The following is a 22,494-nucleotide window of genomic DNA, read 5'->3' as shown; positions in this document are numbered from 1 at the left end:
ATCGACGAGCACCACGTCTAAATTTACTAAATGGATACCAGGAAAATCTCGCGGATACAACATACATGCTAATCATATTCCCGACGTGTACAACAGGAGAATGAACACAGTGCGGAAGTTGTAATAGTAGCAGTGAGCAACTTACTTCAAGAAAAAGCGGTAGCCTTAGAAGAGCATCGAAGGCCTCAAACAAGACGAAACCAGGAGGAACAGAAATTGGGATTACAACACCTGCGACACGTATTCACACAAAAGAGTGAAAGTGCAGCGCGTGATCTTAGTGCGCCGATCGAAAACAGCAGCAAGTTGGTGGTATTCTAGCCAATCAACGAGGACAGCATTTGCCGCGTGACTCCCGATGTCGTGAATTTCGTTCGTGCCGTACTGCTTGGCATGTGGGTTGAAATCCTGCAAGCGTAGCTGAAAAGTAATTTTCTCTCTTCTGACAGCGGCAGCTGTTAACGAGAAAGTTTTAGGAAATCGTCGTGCCTGCGAAACAAAAACATCCTGGTCTCTTCGTATCAGAGAGGAGGAAAACAGCGCGACAGGTGCGCGCAGGTGCGACGAAGGAAAGCGACGCGAGAGTGCTGCAGCTGCGAGTGCGGGGCTGGGGAATAAAGGCAATCACACACTAGCCGGGAGTTCTAGAACATCGAAAGCGCTTCAGGGAAACTAACAAAAATAAACGGGAAGTTTTCAAGTCCAAGATCAGCAACGTGATGCCAACTTCAAAGGAATCGGGTGCTTGGCGTACCGTATTTTCGGAATCGTTATCGTAAGGACCATCGACTCTGCTAAATCTCTTGTAATCCTTCGAATTATTCTATAATTTTGTCTTTCGGCTGGTTGCTTCCGATCGCTCTGGAGCGAGGTTCCATCGTCCGACTGGTCGAAATAGAGTGCTCTCAGTGCAGTCGACTGGTTCATTTGGTGCTCTTTCCTCCAACTAGGAGCGCTCTAGAGCACGGAAGGGTAACGGTAATGGTAACGGAAACAGAAACTGCATAATACCGAAATTGGAGATGGTAACGATAACGGAAACGGAAACGCATAGCACGGTACTTCATTACCGGAAACAAAAACGGAAACGAAAATTATTGTCCGGTATTGAATTCGGGTAATGGCTGCGACGGAATTTGAGTGACTTTTCAATTTATTTTTGTATTTTGATGACTCTATTCCCTGTAATGCTCTAAACACTACACGAGAGCATGAAAACAAACTGCAATATTGGGACGGTGGATCCCTGGCTTACCTCGTCCAGCCCCTCATAACTCCACGACATCAGCGCATGACTATACCCCACCATAGCACGAGCACGACAGCCTACAATTTTTAGTCATTGATTTCTCACTTTTTGTCGTTTCACCGTGGCTATGCCAGTATTATGTACTACTGATAGCGTCCACTAATGAATGCAACATTGGTTGAAGATTACACCCATCTTGAGTTGCTGGACTCATAGTGAGTGAAGACTGAAGACATGTTCCTACACTTCTTTAGAAATGCTGCAACATGTGCGCATCACAACGACATAAAATTTCTGGTGTAGTGTGTACGCGCGACACCGAAGCAGCACTTGGGCAAAACAGCCTGTTCAATGAGCTGAACTGGCTGTCCACCCACAGCTCTGTAACAGCATTTCCATTACCGGAAACAGTAACGTAAACGTGACGGAAACGAAATTGTAAAGCTGGTACCGGAAACGGATAACGGAAACGAAAATACAGCAGTAACGAAAACGGAAACGGTAACGAAAATACACGTATATCCGTTATCGTTCCCTGTTCTAGAGTGCTCTCGCCAACGCTGTCGGAGCGGTTGGTTGCTTGCGGTTGAACGCCCTTTGTATGTCTGTAATTTTAATGCGTTAGCATTAGAAGCGGCATTTCAAGCGGGTTAAAGTGAGGCGCTTCATGCTTTTCACGTCATCGGACGTCAGAAAACGACATAAATTGAACGTCATGGAGACATCCGGTGGATTGTGCTTACTGATTGGGTCCCATGAGGATGAATTCGTTTTCTGAGCGATGATTGGCCGTTTTCAAATTTGTTCGCGAGCGCTCAAGCAGGAGACAGCACGCCGGTTGTGCCGTCTGGAACCGGCGTCCACGGAGTCGCCGGCGTCCGTCTCGGACGGCTCGTGTTGCGTAGCGGTCGGGTGGCACTATGATTTCTGATACTGTATCACGTGAGTGCCCTCGAGCAGTCACAGCTGCGAGGGAAGATGCCTGCGCAACATTTCTGCTCTGCTTCTTGGTGTAGAAACGATTCGAGATTCCGAACGCCTCGTACCCGATACCAGGTCAACGACTGTCGACAGGTGAGCTATTTGTTATTCCTTGTTGCCTAACAACACCGCATTCACTTCCTGTATTGTGAATCTCAACAACTCTCCTGTAGCTCAACAGTCACTGTAAATCGGGACCGGAATACGCTGAGACCGAGACAGACAGCGTAGCTTTGCAGTTACGATAGTAGACAATATTTCTTTTCGTGAAACAATATCAGCTTCATGATATGATTGAATAACCGCTCACGTCGTACTGTCTAATGGTATGACACTACTGTAAGTCTGATTCTCGGTGATTTGGCTCGACAAGTTTCGTCCGATGTTGACTTAGTAGCTGCTCTGTACGTAGCTCCAAAGCCAAGTGTGTCAGGCTATTCGGCCTGAATATACGAGGGTGGTTCCATAAGTTTCCGGCCCGAGGTAGAAAATGCGAGCGAATTTGAAAATGCGATTAAGGACGCGTGGCGCCATCTGTTGGAGGACCGGAGCACCACCCTCAACCCTCTCCATGCTTTTGTCGGTTGGAGAGCGGCATTTCAAACAGCCAGGGTGCATTCTTCAGTTAAAATGGAAAAGGTCGAGTACCGCGCTGTGATAAAATTCTTGACAAAAGAGGGACTTTTGCCTGGAGAAATTAAAGCGCGACTGGACAACGTGTACAGGGACGCCTCTCCGTCGTACACAACGGTAAAAGACTGGGCTAAGCAGTTTCGACTGGGGCGAGAGTCCATTGAAGATGGTCCACGCGATGGTCGTCCAGTGGAAGTGGTGACACAAGAAAATTTGTCTCTTGTCGAGGAGGAAGTGCTGAGCGACAAGCGTCTGAAGGTGAAGGAAACCTCAGAAACGCTGGGGCTTTCCAAAACAACCGTTTTTCGCATCATCGGCGAGGGATTTCACATGAAAAAGGTCAGTGCGAAATGGGTGCCACGACTTCTCTCGTCAGTTCAAAAGCAACAGCGCGTCCTCTGTGCCAAAGAGAAATTTTTGGAGCTCTGTCAAGAGAACGGAGAAGAAATATTGAACTCAATTGTCACAGGGGATGATACTATGGTGCTCTACTATGATCCCCTTTCGAAAAAGGAGTCGATGGAATGGCGCAAACCAGGAGAAAGCACCCCCAAGAGAAGCCAAGGTCCCACAATCCACAAAGATCATGGCAACAATATTTTGGAATTGTCACGTGATCCTCCTCATAGACTTCAAAGAGAGGAACACGACAGTGAATGCGACTTATTGTGCTTCACTCTTGCACCGACTCTGAGACGCCATCAAGGAAAAGAGGCACGGCAGGTTGAGTCGAGGTGTCCGGTTGCTCCAGGACAATGCCCCTGTCCACACGGCTTCTGTTGCCAAGGCTGCACTGAAGGAGTGCGGCTTCGAAGAAATACACCACCCACCCTTCAGTCCAGACTTGGCACCGAGTGACTACTTCCTGTTCTCAAACTTGAAGAGGGATCTCAAAGGACGGAGATTTCAAAACAGTAGTGAGGTGCAAGAGGTAATTTTCCAGCATTTTGCGGACAAAACTTCGTACTGTTTTTTCAAGGGTATAAGAGTGCTGGTTGAGAGGTGTCAAAAGTGCATCGAAGTTAAGGGTGACTATGTCGAAAAGTGATACACTTGTTTCGTCTCTATGACTATTAGAAGTTGGTCGGGCCGGAAACTTATGGAACCACCCTCGTATCATTGTGAAGTAGCGCAGTAAGATACTTTTTTAAAAGGTCGCTCATCACACCCCATGGCTGCGAGCTTCTCACAACCCTACCATAACCGTTCTTATTTTTCGCATTCAGTAGCACCTTTACTCTTTGTTTACATTGCGACTTTCACGTGCATAGCTGTATATCTGATACTAATTTTCATCTTGCAGCCACCGAGGTCCAGTCTCCAGTAGCAGTCCTTGCCAGAGGCAGTCCGACATCGTCAGGCTTCTTCAAGCAAATTCTGAAGCAATATTAATGTCATGTTTTCGTTACCGCAGACATGCTGTGTACGTCTTGCTTGCATAACCGTATGTCGCAGATTAAAATACTTAATGTGACAAAAACAGCCAGGGCCCCGTCGTTTTCCTGTAAGTTCCAAGAAGAATGGAACAACAAAAGAAAATGGGAAGCAGAGCAGAGAGGAGGAAAGTAGTGAGAGAGAAACGGGCTAGACGTCATTTACATCATCGATGACATTATCAAAAAAGAAAAAAAAAATAGGGTGGCTAGTCCTCAGTCATTGGTCCAGCTCCGGAGGTCACGTGAGTTTTCCGCTACAATAGATTTCTACTACACCATAGTCTCATCCCCTGTGACAACTGACTTCAATATTTCTTCTTCGTTCTCTTGACAGAGCTCCAAAAACTCTGGCACAGACGACGCGCTGTTGCTTTTGAACTGACGAGAGAAGTCGTGGCACCCATCTCGCACTGACCTTTTTCGTGCGAAGGCCCTCGCCGATGATGCGAAAAACGGTTGTTTTGGAAAGCCCCATCCTTTCTGAGATTTCCTTCACCTTGAGACGCCTGTCGCCCAGCACTTCCTCCTCGACAAGAGACAAATTTTCTTGTGTCACCACCTCCACTGGACAACCATCGCGTGGATCATCTTCAATGGACTCTCGCCCCAGTCGAAACTGCTTAGTCCAGTCTTTTACCGCTGTGTACGACGGAGAGGCTTCCTGTACACGTTGTCCAGTCGCGTTTTAATTTCTTTCGGCGAAAGTCCCTCTTTTGTCAAGAATTTCAACACAGCGCGGTACTCGATTTTTTCCATTTTAACTGAAGAGTGCACCCTGGCTGTTTGAAATGCCGCTCTCCAACCGACAAAAGCATGGAGAGGGTTGAGGGTGGTGCTCCGGCCCTCCAACAGATGGCGCCACGCGTCCTTAATCGCATTTTCAAATTCGCGCGCATTTTCTACCTCGGGCCGGAAACTTATGGAACCAACCTCGTATATTAGTTCTCGATCCCTTTCATGCTCCTTTAAGCCTCTCAGCGAGGCAGCAATCCACTGTTGAAGGAAAAAGCTCACTGATGATTGGGTAAATACAGGAACGAATACAAAGAGCCGATTTATGGCGGTATTCGCGTTTTTCGCCAAATCGACGCCGCACAGCGGTGAAACCCGGGACCAGCCGATACAGGTACACATGGCCGACCCCGCGTTCACTTGCCGAGAACTTGCTGCTTTTCGCATGGGTCGCTGATCTGCACCTGTATTTTGCTGTTGAAATCATGGATGAAGGAAACAGTGCAGACAACGACCAGCAAACTAAACCAAACGACTTTTGTTCTGTGCCACAACGCGACTATGCGCGCCGAGGGGACAGCCAGTTTGTCTTTCCACGTTTTCTTCTTTCCACACATGGAACACCGCCTACTTTCACGCATCCTCGGAAGAGATGGATTGAGCGACGCAAAATGAGCAAACCTGTTATATCAGCAATGCTTACGTGTGTATGGCAGAGCTCTTGGAGCGGTACTGCCTACATATCTGATGGACGTTCTTTTTCTTTTCTTTTTTTTCTGTGGAGCACACTTCTGTGCAGCTCACGTCAGGAAGGGAAGCAAAACCTAGTCTAGGCAAAACAGAACAATATTTTTCAAACCTGAGTAGCCCCATTATGTGCAATAAAGTATAAGGGACAGCGCGAAAACGCATATCAAGTCAGTTTTGTAACTGTGCATTTGAATCAGCGAGTCAAATAACTTGGGAAAGAACGCAGAAAGAATGCGACGTTTCGTTACAGTTTCCCAAAAAACATACGCATCAGTGACACACGGATGTTGCAACATTATCCTACAAATTCTAAACTACATTCGTACACGCGCTACACACTTAGAAGATCTTATCTGTAAGAAAGCATCAGCACAGACAGATATCCTGTGCTTGCATGTCTCTGACATTCCTGCAGCACAGGACACTCGTTGCTTGCTATTTCGGCCTCGCAACCGGTAAACGTGAAATTCACCTTCACGAAGTGTGGTCGATCAAACACGCCGGAACTTCGCAAATAATGCGCGACAACTATAGCCTTCTCTTTGGACAACTCGGTTACGCCTGCCAGAAGTATATGAGCAGAGTTTAATACTCGGTCGCCTTCAACGCATCGAGAATCAACCATTGCAGTTCAGCAATCTCAAAATCGAAACTAAGTGACAACCTGGATACGTCCGCCATGTTGGAGTCAAGATGTGCCACCTACAGGACGTCGAAAACGCAAATATACAACTATCCAACTCGCTATATGGAGCGATAATACCGAACAACGGAGACAAACGTTGAGCAACTCCCAAGAATTTAAGCACACAGATAAGATAAACCCACAGACTCATGGAAGGACACGCCAACCACTTCAGTGAGGGCACTCTCAACAAAGATTGGGATTCCCAGTCTCGGCTATAGAACCAGGCTAAGTGTAATTTCATCGTACCTTTAACGCCTGTCTCCGTGCACTTGAAGGGACACGGTAGACACCTCCACCATATATTTTTTTTTTTTTTACCGCCAGCTACAAACATACTACTGGCAAGAACTGCAGCGCAAAGTATTTCCTTGTGGAAAGGGCATTCCCTCGAGAAAACTGATCTACAAGAATGCGCGCCAGCAGCGGTAAACTCTCTCGGCGCCTTCGGGCGTGCTATGAAGTCAGATCATTCGATCGTTTTTATTGGCTGCCGAGAATCGGCTGCTCCGGCGCGGAAGCAAGGCGACCCTCTCGAGGAACGTGGACCAACTCGCGTGGCTGAGCGGTTAACGTGCTGGCCATGTCACGTCGAGGCCTGGGAGGTACCCGGGTTCGAATCCCGGTGGCGACTGTGCTGTCCGGGGTTTTTCCTGGGTGTTCCTCAGACGTTGTCAGACATATGTCGCCACAGTTCGCTTGGAAGTCGGCCCAGAACGCACATTCCCACAGAGCCTTAGTGGTGACGTTGCCCGATGACGTGGCCGTGATCAGGCCGACAATGGCGAGCTCTTTCATTAGCAGAACCGCGCGTAGGACGCGGCGCCAAATGCAACCGCAAAAAGAAAGAAGGAAAACAGATATGATGCAAACTATATATATATTCGAATTTCTACACCCTCTTGACTTTTTTTTTCTCGAGCCCTTCACGTTCTTGCGATGCAGCAAACAGATAACAGATTTTAAACAGAAACAGATAAGTTGAAACATCGGGGCAAATAGGTACGGACGAAGATAACGCTCACCTCTGTCAGAAAATAACCACCCAGTGAAAATGTCATATAGCGCCGCGCACGCAAGCTTCGGGGGAAGCTCCATGAAAACGAAGGTGCCCGAACGTCTCTGCCGCCACGATGAAATAAGAGGCAAGAGATACTTCCCTCCGAGAGAGGCTTCCGTTGACAAGAGGACACATAACACGATAACGAGTAACGGATAACGCGTGGAGCGGGGCAGAGGTCACTCTTCATGTCGGTTTACCCAGAATGGCTAACGTTGCGTATTCGAAGGTGGAAGTAGTGCGATATACGGATAATCTCGACAGTTATTTTTCCTTTTTTTCCTTCTTTTTTTAGGACGAAGTTTCGCACTGGACACACAGACTGCTGATGCGTTTGTCGCGTTAAAATAGCCTCTCGTAATCGGAAACGTGTGATGCACGTAACTGGAGTGGCTATTTCTTTTTGTTTTCTTTGTTTTGTTTGACTATGGCTATGAGCGGCGTACAGATATGAACAGATGGAGAGAGGACAGCAGGAAAGAGTGGTGACAGCGGGATTACTATGCGTCCTCGACCGAATTCCCAACATTCGTCTGGAGAGTGTTCGGGAAAACCCAGGGAAAACCTCAGACAGTACAGCTGATGGTAGGGTACGAAACCACCACCTTCCGAGTTTTCGGAATGACCTCGTCTACCACGAACGAGCGGGACGGCCTGCTTGACACGGCCGGCCATGCCGCTGGTAAGTGGATATTTGAAAGTGTATTTGTGTGTGTGTGTGTCCTTTCTGGTGAGGGCGCAACCCACGTGCAAAGAAATAAACCTCTACCCGAGAAACGTCATCATGACGCTGGTAGACACACCGAAACCAAAACAGATCGGAAGGGGACGGCTGGGTTCCACGAATGGGCAATTGTTCGCTGCCTCCTATTGAAAGAAAAGTAGGACCGAAGGTCGCGTCCTTTTCAGAGACCATCGTAATCCCCTCAAGACCGTGGCTTTCGGGCGCGACCTTGTTCGCCACCAGCTTCGAACGTAGTTCCACTCTACCAAACTCGTGGCGCTGTCGGACATTATGACGTCATTTGTTTACAAACAGGTAGAGGTCTATGAGGCCAAGCTTTCTCAAGTGTTGCAGTAGAACACGTGATCGATAAGGTAGATGAACTGTAGGAGTGATCGCGAAACAAGGCATGAGCCCATGCAGCACAATGTACTGAAAGTCGAATGCAATAGGGGTGGACGGTATGTGTCTTATCGATGTTCCTTAGTTTCACGAGTCTGTTCAAGGCCTTCCACCTACCCGTCCACCCCTATTGCACCCGACTTTCAGTACATTTTGCTGCTTGGGAGGGGACAGGCATGAACATCCGACTTTGTCGCTGCAATCGCTGGGACCGTACCCCAAGCAGCACAATGTACTGAAAGTCGAGTGCAATAGGGGCGGCCGGTATGTGTCTTATCAACGTTATTTAGTTTCGCGAGTCTGTTCAGGGCCTTCCACCTACCCGTCCACCCCTATTGCACTCAACTTTCGGTACATTATTGCTGCTTGGGGCACTGCGCACAATAGCGCGTTGTAGTGACATCAGAAAGTGTTAACAGTTTCGAAAACGTGATAACCTAATCGCCCTGTTTCTCTCAAGTGGGTGACATCACACTGCTAAGTTTCGATTTGATAACTTCAGTTATCGTTTCGTTTCGTACAAGTAATTTGGGTAGAGTACTAAATACTTCAAGAAGTATTTAAGATACTCTTTAAAGTACTTTAGTATTGGCAGCATGAGAGACGCGTATTCTGAACGTGCTGAAACGTCTGAACGTACAAATTAAAGGATCAAACTTTATCCGCCATACTTAAGCATATCTGTTATCTGCAAGGTCTTGATGTCAAGCAGTGTTCCGTGAACTTTGGTAAACTCAAGTAAAGGTTGGTGACGTGTTCTCACCAAAAACTTCGTAATCCCCCCCTGTATGTCAGCTCTGGTCTTCCAACTTTTGGAGAGTGTTTATTGCTTGGTGACCAAGAAATAAGTGTCGGGATTCAGCTGGTGATATGAATAGGAACAGTTTCCTCACGAATTCGTCGGGCTATGGACAAGCACGGCCAAGCCTGGGACCAGCCTATTGTACAGGAGGATAAAGGACAGATGCCCGAATTCCAAAAAGAAAAAGGTGGGAACCTCCAGTGAGCTGAAAATCTGGACACGGTGGGGAAGTGTGTTCGATACGGCTTCACGCCGGAAAGGAAAGTATTTTGAGAACAGAGAAGCAAATACTAAAAAAAACCTGAAAAAAGTATTTAAAATGCTGTATTTTGAGCACGTACTCGCTCCACGTACTGAAACTACTAAAAAACCCTATTACTAAACGTACTAAGTAAGCACTAAGGTAAAAACCCGGACAGTGTGGTGACTCAGCAGGGGAAACATGAAGGACAGGACAGCGCTGTGTTCGTCCTATCCTCCAAGTTTCCTTTTTTTGTGTGTGTAGCTTTCATTCCGTTGTGTCTTTGTCTTCCAACTGCGCTTGAGCTTCCCCCCAGAACGTCTGCTGTTCTTATCGAGCATGGCCTCCTTTATACTGAGTATATAGGAGGCTATGATCGCGCATCGCGTGACGCACGCGAATAAAAAGATAAGTGTTGCATAGGGGAATTTTGGGATCGCGCAATGTTGCGACGCTGTCTTAGCTAAGGCATTCATGTGCGGACCTTGTTGTAGACGGATCCCGCATGACCTGAGCAAACAGGGCTTCCACAAGCGCAGCTTATTCGGAATGAATTAATAAATAAAATTGTTGTTCCCCTCGAACCTTGCTGGCTCGAAAAACATGTTACATGCTAAAGTGTTCTGTCTTTTGTTGGTGCGCTTTCACAGTTTTCCAAATGATGAGACACTATACAAGAAGTGGATTACTGCCATCAAGCGAGACGTAACTTAGTCACGTGAAGTTCATAGCACACGTATGTCGATGACAGAAAGACAGACGGACACTGGCTATCCGTGCCCATTTCTGTCTTTTTCGTTAACAGCCATGTGTAACTTCAACCAACACACTCTTCACATCCTTGCGCTGATAGCACAGTGTGTTTGTTTTGCTTTTCTCTTTTTTTTACAACTCAGAACGTCATAGAAAGAGCGCTTACGTATAGCGTACGACACGCAAAAATGTGACCAGAAGCTTCGGCGGACGCACATTTTACCGTATAGTGGTGAAGAAGGAAACCCGCCGTCACTTCGAATGCATGTGAAAGGCGCATGCACTAAACACTGAACGCCGTGCGGCTGCTCGAGCTCGATTGCGCGTGCTAGTCAATATTGTGGACAAGGTGCTCCACTACAAAACAGCAGTTCACGTACGTCGAGTACATTTGTTTGTGAGCAGTGAAGGAGGAGGTGTATGTACGCTTCCATGGCGAAGCCGTAGGACTCCTTTTGCCGCCGTGACGACGGTGCCGAAAGAGCACAAAAACTCTGTAACGTATCATCTGACAGGTGTGGCAGAGCGCCCAAGTCGTGTTTCCACATGTTGTCATCACACGTAGGGCAACGTCGCAGGGTTCAGTTATTTCGGCCGCCAGCTGAACCGTGCGGCTTCCCATACACAATTCCCGAATCTTGACTCCACCAAGATGACCGACCAAAAAGACCTAACCAGCGTTGCCCGACGTGAAAGTAATTTTACGTATTACCTATTCGTCGGCTCTCGACAGAGCAGACGAATTTTTCGCAGCGAATGAGGCGCATCGCCGGTGTGACGTCAGAGGACTGGAGGAGTGGCCTGGAGCTGGAGTTCGGAAATTATCTTTTCGTGTATGCTTTTCACGGATCATTTCACGAAGTACGAGCGGTTTTTGCGGTTTGACAGCTTGAGTGCCCTTTCCATGTTCTTTTAAGCCCCTCCTGACGCGCAGAACCGTTCATGGGGAGAGGTTGCTCATTGGGAGGGGCCTATTTTAAAGTGCATCATTTGACGTCATACGCGAGCGGCGCAGACGCCACTGCCGTCATTTTGTGTACGGAGCAGCCGCTTTGAACTCTCTCCGCGCCGTCGCAACTCGCCTTTCATTCCGGCCAAGTGGGCGGAGCGATGACGCGTCTGACGTCACGGCGAACCCTCATCTCCGAACGCAGAATCTTAAAGAATGGCACAGCTCTCCCCATAAACGGCCTCTTTCCGCAGACTTCGTCCTGCTGCGGAGATTACGAAAGAGGACGCTCAGACGTAACCACTCCCGGTGGAACGTCATAGGAACGTCGCGTGAGCCGATGAGGGGAGCGTTTTTTTTTTTTTTTTTTTCACGTGAAAACGTATAAGTTCGGATTGGTAGCCAGGTCAAAATTTACGATGCAACGAAATTATGCCGAATTTCATGACGCGATAACTTCGTGAGTAATAAACCGATAGCAACCAACCGGCTAAATCCGGATAGCTTACAAGGTCATTGCGGCGGCTGATGTAGTCTCTGGGTGTGGCGGGCGCGTGCGAGAGAGACGGAAATATAGGGGGTACGCGTACTTTGCCGGCAGTCTATCTCGCGAACGCGTGAAGCTAAGTCCCCCATCGAGGTGTCGTTGGAAAACGCCCAGAGGTTCTATCTGGACCTTAAGCGGTACCGCATTCAATAACAACCAACGTTTTATAAATTTGCGAAGTTGAAATATCAAAATTTTGCGAGAAGGCCGGCGGAATATGAAACTAAAATATGATCAGCATCGAGGAAAACGGCAATCAGAAAAAAAAGGCGGCTCGAGAGGAACCCAAAAAGCCCCCAAAGTCCAGCACCGAGCGATCGGGAGAGCTATGAGAGCGCCGAAGATGATCGGCGGCGCAGGCAAATTCCACTGCCGGCGTGCACAGTGAGCCCTTACCCTCTTGTATAAATGAATAAAGACTTATTTGTTTTCCAAAAGTCCCGCGAACCCTTACCCTCTTGAACAAATGAATAAAGACTCATTTGTTTCATTAAATCCCGCGAGCCCTTCCCCTCTTGAATAAGTGAATACAGACTTATTTATTTCACTAAAATCCCGCGAGCCCTTACCCTCTTGAATAAGTGAATGAGGACATGTATTTCTTTCCCTAAAATCCCGCGAACCCTCACCCTCTTGAATAAGTGAATAAATACTTATTTATTTCACTAAAATCCCGCGAGCCCTTACCCTCTTGAATAAGTGAATGAGGACATGTATTTCTTTCCCTAAAATCCCGCGAACCTCACACTCTTGAATAAATCAATAAAGACGTTTTATTTCACTAAAATCCCGCGAGCCCTTACCCTCTTGAATAAGTGAATGAGGACATGTATTTCTTCCCCTAAAATCCCGCGAACCCTCACACTCTTGAATAAATTAATAAAGACGTATTTCTTTCATTAAAATCCCGCGAGCCCTTACCCTCTTGAATAAGTGAATGAGGACATGTATTTCTTTCCCTAAAAACCCGCGAACCCTCACCCTCTTGAATAAGTGAATAAAGACTTATTTATTTCACTAAAATCCCGCGAGCCCTTCCCCTCTTGAATAAGTGAATACAGACTTATTTATTTCACTAAAATCCCGCGAGCCCTTACCCTCTTGAATAAGTGAATGAGGACATGTATTTCTTTCCCTAAAATCCCGCGAACCCTCACCCTCTTGAATAAGTGAATAAATACTTATTTATTTCACTAAAATCCCGCGAGCCCTTACCCTCTTGAATAAGTGAATGAGGACATGTATTTCTTTCCCTAAAATCCCGCGAACCCTCACACTCTTGAATAAATGAATAAAGACGTATTTCTTTCACTAAAATCCCGCGAGCCCTTACCCTCTTGAATAAGTGAATGAGGACATGTATTTCTTTCCCTAAAATCCCGCGAACCCTCACCCTCTTGAATAAGTGAATAAAGACTTATTTATTTCACTAAAATCTCGCGAGCCCTTCCCCTCTTGAATAAGTGAATACAGACTTATTTATTTCACTAAAATCCCGCGAGCCCTTACCCTCTTGAATAAGTGAATGAGGACATGTATTTCTTTCCCTAAAATCCCGCGAACCCTCACCCTCTTGAATAAGTGAATAAATACTTATTTATTTCACTAAAATCCCGCGAGCCCTTACCCTCTTGAATAAGTGAATGAGGACATGTATTTCTTTCCCTAAAATCCCGCGAACCTCACACTCTTGAATAAATCAATAAAGACGTTTTATTTCACTAAAATCCCGCGAGCCCTTACCCTCTTGAATAAGTGAATAAGGACATGTATTTCATCCCCTAAAATCCCGCGAACCCTCACACTCTTGAATAAATTAATAAAGACGTATTTCTTTCATTAAAATCCCGCGAGCCCTTACCCTCTTGAATAAGTGAATGAGGACATGTATTTCTTTCCCTAAAAACCCGCGAACCCTCACCCTCTTGAATAAGTGAATAAATACTTATTTATTTCACTAAAATCCCGCGAGCCCTTACCCTCTTGAATAAGTGAATAAGCACATGTATTTCTTTCCCTAAAATCCCGCGAACCCTCACACTCTTGAATAAATCAATAAAGACGTATTTATTTCACTAAAATCCCGCGAGCCCTTACCCTCTTTAATAAGTGAATGAGGACATGTATTTCTTTCCCTAAAATCCCGCGAACCCTCACACTCTTGAATAAATGAATAAAGACGTATTTATTTCACTAAAATCCCGCGAGCCCTTACCCTCTTGAATAAGTGAATGAGGACATGTATTTCTTTCCCTAAAATCCCGCGAACCCTCACCCTCTTGAATAAGTGAATAAAGACCTATTTATTTCACTAAAATCCCGCGAGCGCTTACCCTCTTGAATAAGTGAATGAGGACATGTATTTCTTTCCCTAAAATCCCGCGAACCCTCACCCTCTTGAATAAGTGAATAAAGACCTATTTATTTCACTAAAACCCGCGAGCCCTTACCCTCTTGAATAAGTGAATAAGCACATGTATTTCTTTCCCTAAAATCCCGCGAACCCTCGCACTCTTGAATAAATGAATAAAGACGTATTTCTTTCACTAAAATCCCGCGAGCCCTTACCCTCTTGAATAAGTGAATGAGGACATGTATTTCTTTCCCTAAAATCCCGCGAACCCTCACCCTCTTGAATAAGTGAATAAAGACTTATTTATTTCACTAAAATCCCGCGAGCCCTTACCCTCGTGAATAAGTGAATAAGCACATGTATTTCTTTCCCTAAAATCCCGTGAACCCTCACACTCTTGAATAAATGAATAAAGACGTATTTATTTCACTAAAATCCCGCGAGCCCTTACCCGCATGAATAATGAATAAAGACATGTATCTGTTTCCCTAAAATCCCGCGAACTCTTACCCTCTTGAATAAATGAATGGAGAGTTATTTCTTTCACTAAAATCCCGCGAAGCCTCACCCTCTTGAATAAATGAAAAAAGACTTATTTATTTTACTAAAATCCCGCGAGCCCTTACCAGCGTGAATAATGAATAAAGACATGTATCTGTTTCCCTAAAATTCCGCGAACTCTTACCATCTTGAATAAATGAATAAGGACTTTTATTTCTTTCACTAAACTTCAGCGAGCCCTTACCCTCTAATTAATAAAGACATGTGTTTCCTTCCCTAAAATCCCGCGAACTCTTACCCTCTTGAATAAATAAAGGAAGACTTATTTCTTTCACTAAAATCCCGCGAGCCCTTACCCTCTTGAATGAATGAATAAAGACCTGTATTTCTTTCGCTAAAATCCCGCGAGCCCCTACCCTCTTGAATAAATAAATAAAGACGTGTATTTCTTTCACTAAAATCACGCGAGCCCCTACCCTCTTGAATAAATGAATAAAGACGTGTATTTCTTCCCTAAAATTCCGCGAACTCTTACCCTCTTAAATAAATGAATAAAGACGTGTATTTCTTTCACTAAAATCACGCGAGCCCCTACCCTCCTGAATAAATGAATAAAGACGTGTATTTCTTCCCTAAAATTCCGCGAACTCTTACCCTCTTAAATAAATGAATAAAGACGTGTATTTCTTTCACTAAAATCACGCGAGCCCTTACCCTCTTGAATAAATGAATAAAGACGTGTATTTCTTCCCTAAAATTCCGCGAACTCTTACCCTCTTAAATAAATGAATAAAGACGTGTATTTCTTTCACTAAAATCCCGCAAACTCTTACCCTCTTGAATAAATGAATACGACGTGTATTTGTTTCACTAAAATCCCGCGAGCCCATACCCTCTTGAATAAATGAATAAAGACATGTATTTCTTTCCCTAAAATCCCGCGAAACCTCACCCTCTTGAAATGAATAAAGACTTGTATTTCTACACTAAATTCCCACGAAAGAGCGAAGGGATCTGAGATGGTGACGTTTTCATGCAATTTTTTTCTCTCTCTCTCAGAAGCGCTACTTCGTAGCTTGGCTCGTTCACCCTGACAAACACCTCTTTGGCTTTTTGTGTCATCTGGGGTACTGATTACCCAGTCTGAAAAGTTGTTCGCTTGATACAAATACGCTATCGACATATGGAACCGCAACGACATTTGAACCCATATTGACATTTTTCGCAATCTATGTTATTGGTGGTTCTAAGTTCTATGTTTTCTCTCTAGGCATAGAGCTTTTTTGCCCCGTTTCTCCCACACCTTGAGTGTAACAGAATTCTATCTATCAGTTCTATCCATCTAAAAATATCTACATAGTACTGAGCGCTCTAATCGATGTTTTGTCAAGCTTTCGTTTCGGATACAGATATTGATGGATATTCAAAATCCCCATAGTTTCGCATTTGTAGCTGCTGCTTGCTGAGCCCTGCACAGAGTGAAAATGCTAGTCGCAGTGCTTATACGACTATAGGCCAATTCCCACATACAGAGCGTCGCCGGAAATAGCGCTAGAAACCTAGCACCGTTTTTTTTTGTTTTGTTTTTTTTGCGCTTAGTGTTCTCACATATAACAAAGCACATAGCGCTGTCCTGCTCAACTCACAGGAAATCTCGTGGCGGCGTGATGCACTGGTACTTCCGTGATTGTTTACTTCCGGGTTGGATATCTCCAGCTGCATGGCAGGCGACACTTTTCCTGCTGTGTGTTTGCTGTGCATTAGCAAACGAAACTCGTAGACATTTCCACGTCGTCGTCGTCGCCTTCCCGCCTTGCTGCTACGAGTGTCCGGAAGCAAACAAACCACAACTCCCGCGACGTCATCGCTGAAAGAAGCTCCCGATTGGCTAACGTAGACTTAGTGCTCTAGACTTAGTGCTTCAAAAAAATAGACTTAGTGTTCAAAATAGCGTTGGAAAAGTTGACGGGGGCTTCTACTTCGACAAGCGCTGTTTTATAGCGGCTCGCAGCACTGAGAGGGGGAAAACATCGCAGTGTTTTATAGCGCTGTGTAGCAAATCGCTATATGTGGGAACTGGCCTTATCACATTACAAGTCATTCTGCACAGATGCGTGCATATAGACCATGAAATGTCACAGATCGCGTCCCACGATTCATCGGTGCACTAGCACTTTATGTATATGCGTAGAGGGAAACTAGGATTCTCTCGATTTGTTGCAGAGGCACACCAAGACCGCACTCACCAGCGTGTTCCTAAAAAAAAACCTGTGGTCTCTGTTATCGTGGAAGTTGCGCTAACCGAAATGTCCCTCGCTTAGCTGGAAGGCTTTCTTGTCTTCACCAGAGTGCTTAGTTTCACTGTAAACGAAAAGATTAAAATATTAATTCAATTTACCTAATAACGCGCACGTTATAAACAGGCAAATACAGCATTTTGGAAACTGTGCGATTACCACGCAGTTGCCGATTTTCTCGCCTTGCATATGGTTGTATATGCATGCATGTTGTATGCTTGTCCCTGGCCTATATGTAATGTCCGTGCGGCAATGTGGAGAAGCTTGTGCTTTGTCTCCTCATACGATGTGCCCAATCATTGCGGGAGATAGTTTACCGACACCAGTAACAGGCCGAGCTGCGTTCCAGAGGCCCGCATTTGTGAGCGTCCTGGAAGTTCTAGCTGCGAGCCTGGCGCAGGGGACCCCAAAAAACGAACACAGTACGACCTGAGCCGACAAGACAAAGAAGAAAAAAGAAAGAAGAAGGTGAAAAGAAAAGAAAAAGGAAAGAAAAGAAGAAAAGAAAAGATCGGAAGCGACAGGCATCGCTTGGTGGGCTCAGTTGGTAACGAAGGGATAGCCGCGGAGGACGCCGCACTCAGTTTTTGACGGAAAGGCTGCGATCTTCTTGGAGCGCATCAGTATGTCAGATAGCATAAATAATAATAGTATATTTCTAATATAATATTTAACGTTTATATTTATAATATTTATATATTTATTTATTTATTTGAACATGCTACAGGACCCTTTCGGGACCCAGGTAGGAGTGGACAACGAGATATACAGCGGATACAGACAACAACTAAACCTAGAGAGGCAGATGTCCATGAACCCCTTCCATAAACTAAACATAACATAAATTAAATAAACTGCTTAATATTTCCTACAGAAGAAACGGCATAGGGCAGCTTGTTTCATTCTCGTATGGTACGCGAGAAAAATGAGTATTTAAAGCAGTTTACTCTCGAGTGGATTTCTTTAAACAAAAAAGAGTAAAAGCTTCGTGTCGGACGTGGTGGCATGGGCTCCGTGTATGAATGAACGTTAATCCTGTACACCCCGTAGATAGTTGGTAGAGAAAACGTGTCATTAAATTCTAATAAAAAGCTACGCCACCTAGAATCATATGGTAAACGGCATTTGTTCTTACTACGTTTTTGCCACCTTATAATGTGCATGTCATGTAGCCCAAGTCTAATTATGTAAATTTTTGCGAATTGGACTCCATTAAAGGTTTTGCCAAAATTTGCCAAGTAAAGGTCACGTTTTTTACTCCACCAACATGAAGACCGTGCCGAATTTACTCCAATCCGTGATAATTGAGAGTGATATTCAGCATCTATCCTGGGCAAAATAGCTGAACATCATGCTTTTCAGGGCACCAAGAGCATAATAACGCTGGACAACTTTTTGAGCGCAATCGCTGTCAGTTCGACGTAAGGAAGTTGGAAACCCAGCCTACAGAGTGACATTGTAAAAAGTGACAGTTCCTGAAATTGGGAGAGGTAAGGCATGGTCCCAGCGGACGTCATAAACTATGTCTGTGTTATCTTTCTACCATGCCGGAATGTGTTCAAGATAACGGTTCCGAAAATACTATGACAGGCCAATCGCAGGGTCTCCTTTGAAACGGTTTACATCGCATGGCTAACCTTGGATTTGATAGTTCAAGTTAACTTTGACGCGAGCTGTACGTCAAATGTGCGCGGTTTCAGTTTGTTTACATAGTAGGACTCAGTCATGGATATTTCAACGTAAAGCTTGTGACAAAAGGACGGAACACGGCGTTGGTGCATTTTTTTCATCGGAGTGGTTCGCTGCTAGCTATGAGGAAGAAATCTAATTTAGAAACTGGTGAATGGCTATTCCGTCTGTCTATCAGTGTGTGTGTGTCCGATCTTGTTTGCTGCTAGGATATCAATCTAATGCGACACCATGGTGTTCCGACTCATGTCCCAAGCTATACGTGCCGTATCAGGATTGATTAAAAATTAATAATAATTGGGTGTTTACGTCGCGAGACAAGTGAGAACATTAGCGACGCCACAGCGATCGGTCTGTGGATTGCTTTTGCCCACCTGAGGGTTCTTTAACGTGCGATGAAAGCTCATCACACGGCACCCTGTATTTAACGTCCCTCGCGGAAGACGGCGTGTCTAAGCAACTTGTACCCTGCCACCAAGTTGCTGGCGTACTCGACCGGGTTCGAACCCGCGGTCTCGGGACCAGAAGGCGAACATGCTACCAACTGAGCCACCGAGGCCGGTAAAAAAAAAAGAGAAGAAGAAAAGGAGAAGCAGAACTGCTTTCATTTTCTTTTCTTACTTTATTTTCTTTCATTTTTTTCTTTTATTTTCTTCCCATTCCGTAGTCTCATTTTTGTTAATGCAGTCCGCAACCTCTTTGCTGTTCCCTTAGTCTTTAAAAAATCTGGTTTAGCTAAGAAAACACCCTGTATCCAACATTCTGCAGCAACAGCAGCGAAAAACTCAGCATCTAAAATCGTTTGTCGTCTGCATGGTAGCTCAAACACTGCGCCCCAAACTCTCCCTTCTTCCCGAAAGGTCAAATGCACGGCATATTTATGACATGAGTCAGTATATTCTGTATTTAGGAGTATTTATAAAGCATTTACAAGAATAAATAGCCCAAAACCGAGATTTAAATATAATTATAAATACATGTGCTTATATTTTAAATAGTATTTTTTATTACAATGTATTTAAATACTGCCGATCCCAGGAGGAGGAGAAGTCATACCGAAGCGTCTCTTACGGCTGTTTCGCATCTGAATCCCGTCACTCCCTGTCACTCCCGCGTGTGAATCGGCCGGATAAAACACCTAATAGACGATTTCAGAAATTGCATGGATGGCCCACCAGAGAGCGCGTGTTGCGAAAGCCCCGCTGCACCTTGGGATTTAGTTTGAATGAGTCAGACAGAAGAAGAGAGCTAAAAACAGTCCAAGTACCGGGGGTAGACATTTATTAAAATACGTAGGCCACACCGGCAGCACAACAGGATAAAAACAACTTAAAATATTTATTAATTAAAATATTTATTACGTTAACACTTAGTGCATATTTTAAGTTGTTTTTATCCTGTTGTGCTGCCGGTGTGGCCTACGTATTTTAATGAAGAAGAGAGCGCAAACGGTTTCGGTGTACCCTCGTTGTGCTTTCCATTCCCGCCACCTGCATCACCACACTTCACGTGATACCCAGCGTCGCATCACGCCACCTTCGCAGCGGGCTTTTCTCACCGCTCCGAGATATCTGGGGACACGCGGCGCACGTAACCTATCCGATGCTTAACTCCTCATACACAGTTGGAGCTTTAAAGGACGGTATTCCGTAAAACCAATACCTCCTGTATCTCTATGCCTGTCAAGTCAGCGGGCTCCCCGTTCTCCGCGTACGTCCGCGTTAGTATGCGGGGCCTCCGTCTGGTGGCGCCAAATCCCTAGGATACGCATACGCACCGAGCGATAAAAACGCAGCAGCTGTAGCTGCAGCAGCCGCTCGCAAGCAGAATTTGTCCTCGCATTGCGAGAAGAAGCCCTTCAATTCGAAAAATTTCGAAAACATTCGAAACAATTCGAAAAACGACGGACCGATAGCAGACGACAGTTCTCGCGACCCTCGGGAACTAGCGCCACCGCTGCGTAAAGGGGGCCGCGGGAGAGGAGGAACAGGAAAGGGGCGTGGAGTACGGAGCGACCATCTTGCCAGGCATTACAGATATAGGAGGCATTGGTAAAACTTATTTGATTTGTTCACCGACAGCAACGCCCCTTCACTGTGGCAACATTCTGCCACAGACACGGGTCACTGCTGCTAGCAGCATTTGCCTGGTTTATGCACAATTTCGGTATCGTAGTCTATTTCGATTTAATTCGAATTAATTCGACTTGGCTAGTTAGTGACGGACATCACAAACCTACGAGGAAACGAATAAATCGATGTTCGTTCACAAGGCGAAGCGAAGAAGGGCGATGACCTGTACTACATTTTTATCGAGGCTATTCTCCATAGGAAGTTATCATACCGGTGAGTAAACAAGCTCCCCAAGGTTAAAGTGCTCAGGTGCACAAATAAGGCGAGGCCTCGGTTCACGCGCGTGCTCGTCAATACTACAAAAAATGACGCAGTAGTTCATGCTACAGTAGGACTGTATTAGCATGTAGGAAAGCATGCGACGAATGCTTGGTAGGCAGAAACGACATCTTTGCTTCAAGTGTACATGAACATGATATTTCGCATTTTTATTACGTAGCTGAGCAGCAGGAGTCGCAAAGGGTAATTACTTGAGTGGAAATGCATTGCAGCTCCGCTAATGATAGAGGTTCAAATTAAACCATGCACTATGAAAAGTGCACAAGAAACGGCCAATAAGTGGTTATAAACATAAAGAAAATGATCGACCGTCATCGACGTGATATGGCCCAATAATCTGTAAAATTCGGGTTTAACCCGAATCTACCCGAAAACATCCGGGTCGCGTGGCACACTCGTAAGCGTGCATTAAAATAAAGTTTGATAACATTGCTAAACATTAGTTCCATGATAAGACAAATTTTTATTAAACAAAAAAAATCACCCGAATACACCCGAATTTCTGACGACAGAATATGCCATAACGGGATTTAACCCGAATACACCCGAATTTTCAAATGAAAAATATCACCCGATATTTACCCCCCGAATTTGGCCAAAAATAAAACCCGAAAAAGTCAGGCCCTATATATACAGTGCGTCGAATCCCCCAAAGAAAGTTCACCCGAGAAATCATTCATCACGATGCGACCAAAAGTTAAAGTAAATATACGCTGTGCAAGTGCGTCTCTGCGCATGAGAGGAGGCAGTGAGAGGGAAGAGGGAGGGCGCCGTCTTAGCCAATGGGGCTTTCCGAGTGGAGTAACCGGGAGAGGAGATATGCGCAGAACGCTCGGTTACTTGTAGAACGTATTGTCCGAATAGAAAATGTAGTCCACCGCGCTGTTGTTCTATGGGTGATTTCAAGCAAGAGTCAGGCAGGGAGGTCCGGTCGCCCTCTCAGATTTTTTTCGTTCCAATATACATTGAAGCCTATAGTGCTTAGAAAGCACGTTGGCGGAGGAAATAAATTAAAATATCTGATAGTTCCCTTTAAATAAATCTTGACGACTGACCATTTCGAGCAATGTGCTTCCCTCGCAATTTTCGGGCCTAGTATCTTCGTAACCATTAAGTGGAAATCACTTCTGCGCAAGACAATAGAGAAAGTTTGTTCGCACACCCCTCAGAAACGGCGTAAAATATCGTCAAAACAGAAGTACTGGCGTGTTCTCCTTGCTTTACCCTTGTCAACGACACATTTTGTAGAATTCCAGCACTATTCGTTGATTTGTATTGAGCCCGAATTCGCAAGAATTT

General features: G+C 45.3%; 1 protein-coding gene across 9 annotated transcripts in view; it reads right to left on the bottom strand.

Moving 5' to 3' along the window:
• LOC135370301 (uncharacterized) overlaps window positions 1-22,494 on the bottom strand; it is a 181,730-nt gene that overhangs the window by 25,756 nt on the left and 133,480 nt on the right. For 5 of the 9 annotated variants that reach the window (XM_064604016.1, XM_064604015.1, XM_064604018.1 and 2 more), the window contains one exon: window positions 17,045-17,159. The exons of 2 other annotated variants lie outside the window; for them this stretch is intronic. The gene's annotated coding sequence lies outside the window, so the exon portion shown is untranslated. Of the gene's footprint in view, window positions 1-7,491; window positions 7,594-16,444; window positions 16,642-17,044; window positions 17,160-22,494 lie in introns of those variants that run through there. 2 more of the 9 variants (XM_064604021.1, XM_064604022.1) reach the window with 2 other exon arrangements.

Source organism: Ornithodoros turicata, chromosome 10, assembly GCF_037126465.1.
Source record: "Ornithodoros turicata isolate Travis chromosome 10, ASM3712646v1, whole genome shotgun sequence".
NCBI classification, from domain to species: domain Eukaryota; kingdom Metazoa; phylum Arthropoda; class Arachnida; order Ixodida; family Argasidae; genus Ornithodoros; species Ornithodoros turicata.
Note: the sequence above shows the minus strand (reverse complement) of the source record. Positions and strands in the feature narration are given on the sequence as shown.